General features: G+C 49.2%; 1 protein-coding gene across 9 annotated transcripts in view; it reads left to right on the top strand.

The window, feature by feature from the left end:
• The window catches only part of CALN1 (calneuron 1), a 524370-nt gene that overhangs the window by 125882 nt on the left and 383357 nt on the right, over positions 1 to 15131 (top strand). The window contains exon 2 of one of the 9 annotated variants that reach the window (XM_070484484.1): positions 11764 to 11865. The exons of 7 other annotated variants lie outside the window; for them this stretch is intronic. The gene's annotated coding sequence lies outside the window, so the exon portion shown is untranslated. Of the gene's footprint in view, positions 1 to 1837; positions 2492 to 11763; positions 11866 to 15131 lie in introns of those variants that run through there. One more of the 9 variants, XM_014842268.3, reaches the window with a different exon arrangement.

The raw sequence follows: 15131 nt of genomic DNA, 5'->3' as shown, positions 1-15131 counted from the left end.
CAGCCAACCCCTGCTAGAAGCTTACTTTATGCCTGGAACTAAGTTAACTGAGCCAACTGCTATTTCATGTCATCGCATTTCATCTTTGCAACAAACTTATGGAATAGATACTGTAATTATTCTCAGTTTACAGATGAGGACAGTGAGATTTAGAGAGAACACACAACTTGTCCAAACTCACACAAGCAGTAAGTGAGAGCAGAGAACTTCTGCCAGATGTGTCCCACTCTGGTTAAATAGTGACCACTCTATTCTACCAGGAACTCCATGTGTGTACGTGGACTTGCCAAGGGGCTTTGGTGACCTGGTTGCCATCCAGAAAGCGACAAAACAATTGTCTACAGAAACAGATTGTTAGAAGGTGCAGCTTTCATCCAAACTGAGAGATCAGAGGGAAGGAGCATACTGAGACCCCGCCCACTCTATTAGTTCATCTGCCGGCAACCCTTCATGGAAACTCCTGGAGATGCCTTCTATCACATCTCTGAACTAGATACATAAGACTCAGCCAGTGGCTCAAGAAGATAATTTGGGAAGTAGGGCTGGTACAAGAAAAGATAATAATAATACAGAGTGGCAAATGCTAAACGCCAGAGGAATGGTACCCCAATGAGTGCTGTAAGGACTCAGAGGAATCACACCAAGGCTGCAAGCCAGGACGTGCAGGCAACGAGGGGCCCCTGATTAACTTGTGCTGCTGGCTGGCAGTGCCAATACCCACATTCCCTTGGCAGCTGCACAGCCAGCAGAGAGGTGATTGCTGAGCTGTTTGGACCAGAGGCTTAGGGCAGTATCAATTGTTTTGTTCCTGATCAGTGTGAGAATTTTTATGTATATCTTTTCTTTGATTCTGGGAATTGGAAGCATCTGAGCTGTGAGCAGTCTTTCTGCCACCTAGAGGGGGCAAGAAACTGGAGACTCCGGAAAGGAGAGTGTTGTAAGCAAAGACTAACCTGTTCCCTCCAGGTGGGTTGTTCCTTCTCCCTTGGCACAACCTTGGGAGGAGCAGAAAGGGAGCGGCAGGTGTCTGACTCTGTCAATGGGACACTCTGAGACCCATCTTGATCTGATTTTTTTTTTTCTTGACAACACAAACCTTCATCGCACTGTGTATTCTGTCAGCTTCTGGGCACATGAGATATAGACAGGTGCACCAGGAAATCTGAGAGGAGACTCTAAACTAACGTGTTGCCCTTGAGGCACAGGGCAGAGGAGGAAAGGGGTCTAGGTACAGACTTGGCAGAGGGCAGTGCTGGCGCAGGCTGCAGATAGTCTTCGAGGTTTTAGCTCACACCTGTGTCCAAGCACCCTCTCCCCCTCATCAAATCCATTCTATGACCTTGGGAAGAGAAGTGGGAGCCAAACCACGTGTTCTCAGGCCCCAGGGGAGCGGGATCGAAGGTTGGCGGGCTATGGCCTCAGACGTGCCTCCCTAGATGGTGCTAGCGGTGGGCACGCCGAATCCTCCTCTTCCCCTAGTTTCGACCGCCGGGCCCCTCAACTCCGCGCCCCGCCCTCACCCTGGAAGGGGACGCAGGTGGGATTGTGGCCCAAGGGTGCGGGCACCGGGGATGAAGTAGTTAAGGTGGGGGGCGCTTGGGTGAGTTGTCCAATACGGAGGAACAGCAGTTTGCCGGAGTTAACGTGGGCGCTTCTTTGGGGAGGAGAGGAAGGAGGACCGTCTGCCAAGCTCCAGCTCGCCCCCCGCGTGTGTGCCTGTGTGTGCAGTGCGTGTGTATGCGAGTGTGAGTGCGCGCGCGCCGAGGCGTTCCTCAGGTTGCGCTGCCTGGAAACCGAGGGAGCCATTGGAGAGGCGGCGGGGTAGGGGTGGGGGTGGGGGCTCCCCGACCCTCGGAGCAGGCGAGGTGCGGGTGGCGAGGCAAGCCCTCAAACTCGGCTCCTTACGCGGGCGAAGGCAGGGCGGGGACGGCGCTGCGGGCGGCCTCAAGGCCCCGGGGGGCCCGCCAGGGAGGAGCTGGGGAGGAGGCCAGAGCTGCATGGAGTTTCTAGGGCGCGCAACTCCGGCGGGGCCTCGGCCACTGGGCTCCGGGGCGCAGCGAGGCAGCCGCGCACATGGGCTGAGCCCGCGCGCCGGGGCTCTGCACGGCCAGCGGGAGCGGGAGGGGTAGAGGAGCGCGCCGTGCCGGGGGTGCGGGGCACACGTCCCCAGACGGGAGCAGAGGACAAGGACAGGGAGGAACGCGCTCGGATCGCGCTCCGAGCCAACGAGGGGCTCGTGCCGGCCCCGGCGCGCGCTTGGGGAGCGGCCCCGGGGCGCCGTGGGAGCCGGCAGCAGCGAGGATGCCGGCGCGGGGACGCGGCTGCCGGCTGGGGGTGTGAGCGTGAGGCTGAGCGCTGCCCGCCGGCGCCTCCATCCGCGCCGCCCCCTCCCTGCGGGCCTCGGAGGAAGCCCCCCGCGCTGCGCGGAGGCGCCTCGGAACCCGGGCTGCGGAGCAGCGGGCCCGCGCGGCCGGCCCCGGCCCAGCGAGAGGTGAGTGCTGCCGCCCGCTCGCGCCCCCCCCTCGCCTCCCGCCCTCGCCTCCTCCCTCCGTCCTCGCCCCTCCGCACGGCGCCCGAACCCCGCGGCTGTCGCGGGCCCCTGTCTCTGGAGTGGGCAGGCAGCCGGACGACAACGCCTCCCATACCTGTTGGCACTGGCAAAGGGCAGCGGGCGGGCTGGCGGCCGCCCGAGCCACCTAGCCCTCCCTTGGGGGCTGCTCCTGGCTGGCCGCCCGCCCGGGGGCGTGGGGCTGGGGAAGGGCCGCGGGGTGTCCCACTCGGGTGTCCCGGAACTGTGCGGGCTGCATGCAGGCTGGGAGCCGCTCACCGAGCCCCCGGCGCCGGTGGCCGCGGGCGCCCGGGAGGTGGAAGGGAGGGGAGGAGAGGAGAGTGGGAGCCGCACCGCAGCCCAGGTGGGAGAGCAGGGCGGCTTCCAGGTCTTCGGGAAGCCGAGAGTCATGGCGATCAGGAGAGGCGGGAGGCAGGATTCCCTCCACCTCCAGCCCTCCTGGGCGCACGCTCCTGGCCGCCACCCGCCCGGGGTCCTCGAGCCGTGGGGAGCGCGGGATAACCGGGGAGGCCTCCGGCAGCCAGCCTGGGACCTGGCTGGCTGCTCAGCGGGCCCCAGGGCCCTAGGCAGCTCGATGGCCCGGCGCCTGGGCAGGGGCGGGCTCCGGCTGTCCCGGGCAGTCTGGGTTCCAACGGGTACCCCAGCCTCCCCGGACTGGCGTGACCGGGAGTGAACTTCCTCGGACTTGGCCTGAGGGCGCCTAGGCAGCAGCAGGTAGTTCTGCGGCCGGCCTCGGGGCTGGGGCGAGCGGAGGACGCCTCACACCGACGGGATGGTGGTGCTGAGCGTGGACGGAGGGCTACGTTTTGCCTTCTTGGCGCCAGCCACGTGCGCCCTCTGCCCCCGCGCCCGGCATCATTTCCCACAGCTCTTTTTTTTGAGGAGTGTGTGAGGAAAGCGCCTTCCCTGCCTTAGGTGTTGGGAGGCCCTTAGTCCCTGTGAAATGCTTGCAGTTCCATGGGTGCCAAGACTGGGGCGCCATCCCCAGGCCCTGCGCCTGTTTTTTTTTCGCAGAGAAGGAAACTTTCCCGAGCTCAGAGAATAGCAGCTCAGTGCTGACTGTGTGTGGCTGTGTTGGGTCGTGTCCACTGAAGTCTGAAGTGCTAATAATAACTACGTTCTAGAGTGAATAAGAGCCGCGTCGGTGGTGGCGTGGAGATGACCTTGCCTAGGAAGAATGGGTAGATTTCTGCCCTCTGTGTGGCCAGACACAGGCAGCGTTTGTGCAAATATGAAAACTCATCACTCTTCAGATTTCCATGTTCTCCTTTAACTGCTGACTTTCAGTTGAAAAGATAAACTCTTTTTCAGTGCAGGCATCGCAGCTTTGCAAAGGGTTTTAAAGCCACTTGGTGTGAAATTTTCTTGAGGCTACAGGAGGACATGTTTTTTATCGAAGCCGACTGCGGCGCTCCTCCTTGGCTTGGTGGTTTTTATTTCATTTTTGTGGGATGGAAGGAAGTGTTGGTGGAAGAAGAAGGAAGTGTTGGTGGAGTCCAGATTTTATTTGCTACCTGTTTATATGAGGCTTTGACTGAAGTCTACACAGCGGCTCAGACCTCCCCTGTGCTTGCAGCTCTCTCGCACCGCCCAGTTTAGGATTCATTCCCCTTTCCAGAAGCTGCGTAACTTCGCCAGTTCCTTAGGCAATGTTGGTGGCCTCCGTGAGTGCCCCATGGATGCCCCTGGGCTGCATTCCCCCAGCAGTGGCCCCCTTTCTTAGTTCACCGCAGATGTGTGGGTTTTTCATGGCACTAGCTGCCTAAAGAAGGGCTTTGTTTACTGAGAAACTGGTCTACGGTACTGCAGTTGGTTACTGGGTGTATCTAAGTGGAGTAATGAAAACAAAACTCTCTAGAAACCCAATCCCTTGGATATTTTATTGGAAGAGTGCTAAATCCTCTTAGAATTGTTCACCAAGATCACCTTTCTCTGAACTCGCAATGTAACTATTGCCAGTAATCAGGCCTTCAGTGAGGGTGCAGAATAAGGGCTTTTTAGAAAGAAAATAATTTAATTCAGCTGGTTCAGTCAAGAAAATGATGGGCAAGGCTTGATGGAGATACGCAACGCCCTTTCCTCTCTAAAGGGTGGGAGGGGGCACCGATGTGAGGAGGCGGTATGTGTGTGACAGCTGGTTTGCTGAGTTTAACATTTATCTTCCAGTGGGAGGCCTCTGATCAGTGCTTAAATATCGGGCAGGGTAGGGCTCCAGTCCAGAAATTTCTTTTCCATAGCCAGTGGCTCTGGGAAGGACAGTGTGCTCCTGGGTCCCCAGTCCCAGGGAGAGGTATCTGTGCACTAGTCCTTGAGCCTGTGGCTGTGTCTGCAGTCCTGGCTTTGCAGCCTACCCCAGAACTCCAGCACATGCAGTGCTCCTTGGGTGCCCGAAGCGGGCAAGTTCTTATATTGGGAGGAACTCTTGTGGCCCTGATAGGCCTTAGACATTTAAGGTCTTTGGAGTCTCTCTTAATTCAGATTTCTGAGACCCTGCTTGGTGCCAGACACTTTCACATATTTGAGCTCGTGTAAGCCTCATTTTTCATATTTGGAACTTGATGCTAAGGGAGATTAAGTAACTTTCCTGAGGGTGCATAACTTAGGGGGAGGGGCGGGGTTATGGTTTGATTCTCAAGGTTGGGATTCCTGATGCTAAGTCCAGGGCGCTTTCCACACTGGAAAAGCGTGTTTTGGTAACCTTCGACCTTTGGTGCTTTGTTTAGAGTCAGATCGTAGTGGGTGCCCTATGTTGGCTGAGTGAATCTAGGTCAGCGTCTCATTCCTCATTCCTAATGAGGAAACTCGGGCACAGGAGGAGCTGTGCCTTGGGCACTGGGTCAGAGGAGGAGGCCTTGACCCCTATGAGTGCCCACGTGGAGCTGTGTGAGGTTTGGGCCCAGATTGGTTTGATTATCGGCTGCTGCTGCTTTGCTCCTTCCCTGTCTGTGCCCACATTGGTATGGGATGGGTGATATCTTTGCCTTTCACTTGAGGCTTAAACTAATGTAGTCAGAGTGTCTGAAATATCCTTTCATGATGGAGAACCATTAGGCAGTGCAACCAGCAGTAGCCTCTGATGCTTGTTAAAACAGTGTGAGTCCTGCCTCTCAAGCAATGAAGCCATCCTTTAAGATGGACAAAGCATTAGCTGATCCCTTGGTGGCTCAATTTGAGGGTAATTCCGAATGTGGTTAGAAAGGAGGAAAATGAAAACACAATTGTTGCATCCAACCTGGGGTTTTCAAAGTGAATTATATTTTTAAGCATTTAACATCTACCAAAAATGTATTCAGTGCCTATTAATGTGGTACAGATATAGAGATGAATATGACACAGAGCCTGTCATCTAAAAATTCACAGATTAGTGGGGAAGGCAGGCCATGTGTTAGGGATACACATTTGTGAGCAGAGATGGAAGGTAGCTAGCCTAGGATGGAAGTGATGTTTGAGCTGAGCTTAAAGGATGATTATGAAGTGGTCAGCTTTAACTGGGTATTCCCATGCAGAAGAAATAGGGTGAGCACAGGGTGAAAGATTTTAAAAAACATGGAATATATGAGGAAGTAGCTGGTAGTGTGGAGTTCCTGGAACTTAAATGTCGAGGCTGGGAGTAACAAGAGAAGAGGCTGGAATGATGATGCAGGGTGATGGAGGGTGATGGAGGCCTTTGATCGGGACCAGGGGCTCAGCATTTCTCTGGTAGGGGGTGGGCCGCATGGTCAGATTTGAGTTTTAGGTGAGTCTGGTTGGGGGACCCTGTGGAGAATGGATTTGAAGACTGGAGGCATAAATACCAGTGAGGCGGCTGGCGCTGAGGCCGTGGTGGGGAGGATGGATGAGAAGAGGGAGATTCGGCAAACATTTAGGAGAATTCGGGCAACAGAAACCAGCTCTGGCTAACAAGAAAAGCAAATAAAGGGGATGTATTAGAAGTATTGATGGGAGCTCACAGGACTGAGGGCACGCCTGAAGAGCCGGGCCTGGAGCAGAGGGGAGTCAGGCAGTTGAGGGGATCTTGGTGGCAGGAATTGCCTTACGGTTTCTCTCAGATGTTCCCATGGAAGTAAATGATCCCCCACCTTTTCTATCATCAGCATCAGCATCATCAGCATCATCGTGGTATTAGTCTGCTACATTCAAAATGCTCAGAGGAAGTGTCCTGTTAGCATAGCTTTGGGTCTTCATGTCTAGGAGTAATTTTCTGAAAAGTCATCCTAATGGAGAGAGGTAGTTTTCTGAAAGGAAACTGGAACAATCTTGCTCAAACCTTGACATGGATATTGGGCATGTTGTCCACAGGAGGGACAGTTGGCTGGACTTATTGATGAATTGATGGAGAAGTGGGAGAAAGGGAAGGGTGTAGTGTGTCCACTGGGTTTCTGGTTTAGGTAATGGGGTGGATAAGCAAATGAAAGTCTGGTCAAGAACAAATAACTTGCTTGTTTTCCCTCTAGCAGGGCTGTGGGCAGCTCTCCGTGACCAGGCTGCAGGAGAAGGTGACAACCTATTTTAAAAAGTCTCATTAAGGGGCTGTGCTGCTGTGAAGAAAGCCTGTTTAAGTAGGTTGCTGTATCTCATGCCCCACAAATCTGGATACTTTGAAAACATTTTCATTCATTCAGCCAATATGTGTTGAGCATCTCTGGTTTAGGTACTGGGGAATATGGTGAATTAGATCGATAGAGGTGGTACTCTCATATTCTAGTGGTGGAAGGCATAATAAAAAGAAAAGAAAAGAAAAGAAAATTAGAGACATGCAGGGGCTCCCTCAGGTTGGGTGGTGAAGAAAGGTCTCATTGAGGAGCCATATTTAAGCTGGATAAGTTAGGGGAAGAGCTGGAGAAGAACTTTCAGGCAGTGGCAGCAGCCAGTGCAAAGGTCCTGAGGTAGGAACAACTGGGGTGCATTAGAGGAACAGGAAGGAGGCTAGTGTGTCAGGAGATGAGTTCACAGAAGCAGGGTCTAGTTCATGGGGGGTCTTGGGGGTCTTCCTGTGGAATTTGGGTTTGATACAGAGTTTGTTGGGAGCCACTAAAGGCTTTTAAATGAGAGAGTGACATGATTTAATTTACGTTTTTGAAAGATCACCCTGGCAGCACTACCGTATGCACTACCTTGAGTCTTCATCCGTTAGAGTGTAAAATGAAATGTAGTGTTTAAGATGGAGAGAAAATGCTTTGTGGTTTCTAATGTAGCAATTAAATTTAGTGGTTTCTAACGTAACAATTAAATGTAGGTAAGGACAAACTTGCATTTCCAGTATGATTCCAGTTTTGTTTAAAAACATGATATAGAAGAATAATGGAAAGGAATGGACTAAAGATGTTAACATTGCTTGTCCAAAGGTGTTGGTGTTATGGATGATTTTTTTTCGAAAACGAGCACACATTTCTTTTATAATAAGAAAAAATCTTTTTAAAATGTAGACACTGATGGCCACAAATGTCTTGAATGGGGTGTTGTGAGACTGTATCTACTAAACACTTTTTTCCTACTATTTTATGTCAGGAAATTTTAATATCAAAAATCCATGGTCCTGTTTTGACAGAAGATAGGATACTTATTTTGCACCAGCTGTCCAATGGGTGGTTCTTTGTTTCATGCTTAAAAAATATTTTTAGTTATGAAAGCAAACATTCCTTTTAAAAAAAAAAACAAATTAAGGCAATGTAGAAATGTTATATAAAAAATGAAAGCACCTTTCCGTGCTCTCATTCCCCAGACCATTAACATTTCAGTATGCGTATTGTTAGATTTTTTCCTATGCATTTCAAATACATACATCTATATTTTGTTGAAAGATTTTGGAATATTGTCATAACAAGTTACCCTCTCTAAATTACTCTTCAAAAATCCTTGCCCTATAACTTGAAACCTAGATGGCCTTTTTCCCCCCTTGAAACAAAATTGTTAGGAAACCTAAACACCTAACTGAGCTAGAAGAAACTGAATCTTGCCTTTTTAGTATTCCGAGCGTTCACTGAAAGCATACTTTGTGTTTATAAAGAATAGAGCAATTAAATATTGATTAAAAGTTCATCTCTGAACATTTAAACATTATTGCTGTAGTATCGGAGCCCAAAAGTTGGTGTCATGTTTATAAATCACTTGCACTTTTTCATTAACAAAAGCTAGCCGGTGTGAAAACTGAGAAGCACAAATCAAGGAGCTTAGCTAATTGTTTTGGTGACATATTTATTACAACAGAATATTATCCTTTGAAAACAGGAAAAAAGAGGCATTCACTGAAGTGTTACATGGAGCCATTGATGTGTCTGGATACCTGCGTGGTCTCGCCGTGCAGACTGGGTTGGGGGCTGAAGTGTCAGGAATGAAGGGCCACAAACTCAGTGTTAATGTCACTAAACAGTGTTGGATTGGAGTTTCATTACGTGATTCAGCAAAATTTCTACCTTTCCCATCATTGCTTTAATTAAACACATCCTTTCTTGGTGAAGAGAAGAGCGAATACGTGCTTAGAAGAGATGATTGTAAAGTAATAGAACCATGGAGTTGACGAGGGAGCAGGGCCCTTGGTTATCTCATTTTACAGATGGGAAAAAATGAGGACCAGAGAGAGAAATGACATGTACTCTCAAACAGAGCCAATTTCCCCACCCCAGCGCCTCTTCTCTACACTCAGCAGTGGCTGTGTTGTTAGAAAATGAATTTATTTTGGTAAACCCAAGAATTAGGAAAGCATTCTGAACCTGATGAAAAATGGGAGGGTTTTTGAGCTGTTCATTCATTCTGTAAAGTGTAATCTGTTTGTGTACTGATAACAGGCCTAATTACTGTGTAAACATTTTTGTAGCCTGGTAAGGAAACCTCAAACATCTGTGCCGCACATTGATGCAGCGTCTCAGCCACCAGCATTCCTACTGCTTGTTCTTAAAACCAGTCGCTCTGTTATTTAATCTGGTCTATGGTTGATGATTCATTTTATACACAGACACATAAACACACATTCCAGAACCAGCAGGAAGTGACAACTAATAATAGCAAACTTGCACAGTACTTACTGCGTGTCGTCAACTCTCTGATTATTAGTATTTCCCCCATTTTACAGATGAAGAAATGAAGATGCAGCAAGATTTGGTAACTTGCCCAGGGTCCCAGGTTAGCCTGTGATGGATGGGAACTGCCACCACCATCATCTCAATCCGGAGGCATGTGACTCACCAGCTAAAATCTCCACCTTTGCTTGCCTCTCAAAGTCGAGCAAACTTTCAGCCAGAAAGATTGGTATCTGACTTTATGAAATCAGTTTAACTTGTTAAATCACTTGTTGTTTGGGCAAACTCACAGATGTAGAGCTGGAGAGAGTTCTCCACGGGGACTGCGTTTCCAGGTCTCTTTTGTGGGTTGCCCCAATCCCGTCCCCTCATGAGTCACTTGGTGGTAGCAGGTCAAGGAGAGATCATCTGCCCTCAGCTGAGCCTAGTGGCTCTCTTTTCACAGCAAGACCCAACCCTCAAGTTAGTTGCATGGGTGCTCACCTGCTTCTGACCCCTAGTAGATTCAAATACTGTGAGCTTCCAGCTTGGCTAATAGGTTATCCTAATAAATACCAAAGTTCTCTACTTCTCACACCCAAAGAGATAAAATGCTTCTTTCAAAAATCCAGAAGTACAGAATCTGTGGAACCTTCAACAGGCAGTAGGCAACAGGGAAGCATCACATAATTAAAAAGGAGGGGAAAATAAGTGCAGGCAGGTACTGTCAATGGGTCGTCACTAAGAGATCTTAGCTAGCCTTAAATTATTAGTTATGATGCATGCTGACTCAGAACCTTATATACCAGAAGGGACGAATGCCAAGGAGCATTTGCCATGGACTCTTCTGGCTCCCTCAGTTTTACCTCTGGCCCCAGGAAGTCCATGTACTTGGAGATCCCTGCCTGAAAGATGTTGCTGAAGAAGGAAGTTCTGTCCTCTGCTTTGGAACACTGCAGTTGCCATGAGAGACAGAGAAAGAAAGAGAGAGAGAGTGAGCCAGTGCTGACAGGTAGCTTTTTCTGGGAGTGGCCACCTCCTGCAGGAGCTTGGAGGCTCCTAGCACTTATCTCAGACATGAAGGTAAATGCAAGAGGCAGGTACCAGGCCATCATCAGTTAGAACTCCAGCAGGCGGGTGGCCTTGCTCTGCTCTTGGGAAAGGTGATACAGACCCTTCTGTATTTGTGTTTTAGAACCTGAAGTGGAGAATATAGTTCAATGTTTTTCAAACTTTCCTGCACATTAGAATCTCCTGCGGAGCCTTAAAAAAGTCCCAATGCCCCATCACATCCCAGACCAGCGACGCTGGAATCTTGCTGGGGTTGGGGGGGGCACCAAGCCTCCTGAGTGATTCTACTGCACAGCCCACTTTGAGAACCAGGGCTCTAGGACACGTTTTCTCAAATGGGGTGCCTGCAAATCACCTGGGGATCTTGTTCAAATGCAAATCCTGATGCCTGGGTCTGGAGCAGGCCTAGAGCCTGCATTTCTAAGCAGCTCCAGGCACTGCTGCTGCTTCAGGTGGGCCACACTGGGAGGGCAAGGCCTAGTTGGGAGAATTATGATCCTGACTTACTTGGCATCACGTGGGGGTCTTCTGCAACCATTGCCTTTTTATGAAATTATGGCATCTTTGGTTCATTCAGAGTAGGATTGGAGAATAGGGGGCCTAGACCCCTCTCCTCTGTATATATTCTTATAAAGAATAGAGCAATTAAACATTCATTAAAAGTTCATCTCTGAACATTTAAACATGATTGCTCTGGTGTTGGAACCCCAAAAGTTGGTGTCATGATTACAAATCACTTGTACTTATTTGTCCTTTGGGATCCAGTGCATTCCCCTGTCCCTGGTCAGCATTTTCAGAGTCAGAATCAGAGGGTCGGAGAGCTGGAAGGGACCTTAGGAATTATCTAGTCTAGACCACTCAGTTTTGGAGAGGAGGAAACTGAGACCCAGAGGGATCTGTCCAGAGTCACAGATCATCAGGCCAGGGCTGCTATGGACTGGAGACCAGGAGGATGGATGTGGCAGGATGAGGCCTGGGGAGAAGACAACTCCCCCATGCTGCTCCCAGTGCAGGGGAATCACGAGACAGGCATCCAAAAAGACTGCAGGTTTAGTCACCTTAAAGGCACCTGTGAATTGAGAGACGTTACTGTTAATTATACCTGTGATTTTCCATCCCTCCCTCCAGCCACCCCACCAGCTTTAGTTAACTACGCAGAAGCTTGACGAAGTTCTTCACTTCTGCGGTTGGAGCCGACACCTTGACAGATGTTCAACAGCCTGTTCCCAGGTGGGATGCTGATGCAGGCTGCCCTACTTCATGCAAAATAACTACATCTACCATTTTCACCCCAAATATTTTCCTCCTGTCTCTAGAACAAATAAAGAACATTCTTGACACATAGGTTTCTTGATGTTGTGGTGACTATGTTAAACCTGTTGTAAGAATAGTTGATAATTGATGTTCTTGGCATTTATCACCCAGCCGTGACGTGTTCAGCATGCAGTGACTAATAAATTATATTTTGTTGGATCCTTTTTTTCTACTTTTTCAGTTCAAGGCACCTGTTTCGGCATGTCAGTGTTGACAGGGCCGGTTTCCTGCCCATGTCTTTGTGCTTTGTAACCTGGCTTGAGATGAAGACAGTGAGTGTGAGTCTCAGGGACTGAAATGGACTTTGCTTTCTCAGGGTACTTTGCCCTAGAAGATCAAGTCTTTAAATTGAGTAGGAGAAGAATTAGGGGCACAGCAACGTTAGCATAAAGATTGCGGCAGTATAATTATAGCTAATGATTATATAAGTACTCCTTTCCAAGTACCTCATGTATGTTAACTCCTGTAATCCCTTGAACAACCCCTTGAAGTAGATTCCATTATTGATGAGGATACCAAACCACAGAGAAGTTACGTACCTTGCTGAAAGTCACACAGCTAGTGAGTAATAAAGCTAGTGACTATAGAAGCCATGCTCTTAAGCCACTTGGCTATTCTGCCTCTGTAACTGTGATCGCCCAGGATGTGCCAAGAGCTGCAGAGAACTTCCACAGAACGTTTTCACACAGACTCCGACTCTGACAGATTCCCCTCTTGGAGCACCCTTTTACCTTCATGTGGATGCCTGCTCCCTCGCACCACTGCAGTTAGTCCTGCTGATGCTGGCCCTGTCCTATTTCCCCAAGTCTTTGCTTTTCTAGCTCTCTGTAGATGTGTCCACTGATGGGCCCACATATGGGCAAACCCTAGGTCATAAACAAAGAAGAGAATCCACGGCCAACTGGTAGGGATGGAATGTCAGTTGGGGCAACTGAGTGTACAGTAAGCCCCAGGTCTCTGTATTGCATCTGACTTACAGACTTCATCGCCTTCTCATGTTGGCCGTGCACTGGACTCATCTTGGCCTTCCTCTTCCTTCAGTGGCCAGTGGCCACCCATTGACCCGTGTTGGCCTACTCTCCCAGGACTGTGGCTCTGCTGTGCTTTGAGCCTGGCAGTCTCTCCCTCCTTCTTGCTGGATTGTTCATATTGATTGATCATATTCCCCCAATATGAGCCTTCAGTTGGGGTTCTGCAGCTGGTGGACAGATGGAAACATTGAGTTCTCCCTTGCTTCAGGCCTGGCTCTCTGGACTGGAATTCCTGGGTCCAGTCCTTGTCTGAATTGTGCCACCATTGCCTTGCCCTTGATCATGGGCTGAGGCTGCCTGATGGTTGGTTCATTTTCCCCAGCCCAAGCCCACTGCCTTGGCCATTAGTTTGGCCCACTCTTGGCTCTCCCTCTCTTTGTGCTTGCCTGGTGTTGCTGCCTGATTTTCACACCACAGTCTGTTCCTTTAGGAGTTGGCAAACTTTTTCTCTAAAGGGGCAGCTAGTGAATATTTCAGACTTTGCAGGTCATATGGTCCTTGCTGTGATTACTCAGCTCTGCTTTTGTGGCCAGAAAGCAACCACTGAAAAGACGTAAATGAATGAGTGTGGCTTTGTTGCAATAAAACTTTATTTACAAGGGTGGACTGAATTTTGGCTCATGGCCTGTAGTTTGCTGACCCCTGCTTCAGGATATCTATTCTCTGCCTCTTTCTGACTTCCGCCCTGCGATGACAATGTCTCTTTAGAGGCCATTAGTGAGCCTAGTCTAGAACCCTGGGCTGCGATTTCTACTCCGAATTCCCCAGAACCCCATACTCATTGACCTTCCTGACCTATTGCTGTATTCACTGTGCAACCTTCACCTTGAATAAAATCAACCAGCCATTCACTTTTTCAAGTTCTCAGTCAGCTAAATTGGTTCCATTGAGAATTTATGTTCTTCAACAACAGCTTGGTCCCAAATTCTTTTTACTAATCCTTCTATTGAACTCTTGGCTGATTTCTTGTCCAATTCACTATGGCTATATTCCTGAATCTCTTCTACACTTCTTAATTTCCTACTCCCCTCCCACCCATTCATTCTCAGCAGACGACCTTGCCTCCTACTTTGAGACTCTGAGGGTGTGAGCTCCCTCACTTCTTTCCTCGACTTCAACATTCTCCATCCTTTCTACTTCAAAATTTCTCCTTTCTTCCCATTTCAAAGGAAGAAGTATCCTTACCAAGGAAAATTTGGCTGTGCCATTAATCTAATCAGTTTCCTTTTCTCCTCAGCTTCAGTCTCACATTTTCCTTCCTTTAGCTCATAAACATTGTCTCCCCATAACTTCGCTTGACCTTGCTGCCTCTCCCGGCTGCCATCCTCTTTCACTCTCTCTCTTTATTGAAAAGCTTCTGAAAAGGAGGCTCTGCCCCTGCCGCTCTCACTTTTTCACCTTATTCTTGTCTTGTTCATGAACTGTTTGCTGTTGGCCAACTCTACTGTTGGTCCCCTACTATATTGTCTTATATGCTTAGTATATTGTGAACTTGCTTTTTTAAAGATCACCGACATCCTCATTTTATTTTATTATTATTATTTTTTTGGTGAGGAAGATTCCCCCCAAGCTAACATCCATTGCCAACCTTCCTCGTTTTTTTAACTTTTCACTTGAGGAAGATTAGCCCTGAGCTAACATCTGTACCAGTCTTCCTCTATTTTTTGTACATGGGATGTCTCCACAGCATGGCTGATGAATGGAGCAGGTCCGTGCTCGTGATCCAAACCCGCAAACCCAGGCCTCTGAAGTGGAGCACGTGGAACTTTAATCACTCGGCCATGGGGCCGGCCCCAAGATCCTCATTTTAAAATCTAAGGATGTGGACTCATTTCTCATACTTGGCAACATTTGACACTGTTGACCATCCTCTTCCTCAGGTGACTCCCCCAAATGAACTCTCCTGTCTTTCTTCTCCCCTCTTAGCTTTTTGTATTAGTGTGCTAGGGCTGCTGTAACAAAACACCACAGACTGGGTGGATTAAACAATAGAAATTTATTTTCTCACAGCTCTGGAGGGTGGAGGTTCAAGAGCAGGGTGTCAGCAGGCTGGGTCCTTTCAAGGGCCGTGAGAGAAGGATCCGCTCCAGGCCTCTCTCCTTGGCTTGTAGAGGGCTGTCTTCTCTGTGTCTTCATGAGGTTTTCCTTTAT

Source organism: Equus asinus, chromosome 14, assembly GCF_041296235.1.
Source record: "Equus asinus isolate D_3611 breed Donkey chromosome 14, EquAss-T2T_v2, whole genome shotgun sequence".
NCBI classification, from domain to species: Eukaryota; Metazoa; Chordata; class Mammalia; order Perissodactyla; family Equidae; genus Equus; species Equus asinus.
Note: the sequence above shows the minus strand (reverse complement) of the source record. Positions and strands in the feature narration are given on the sequence as shown.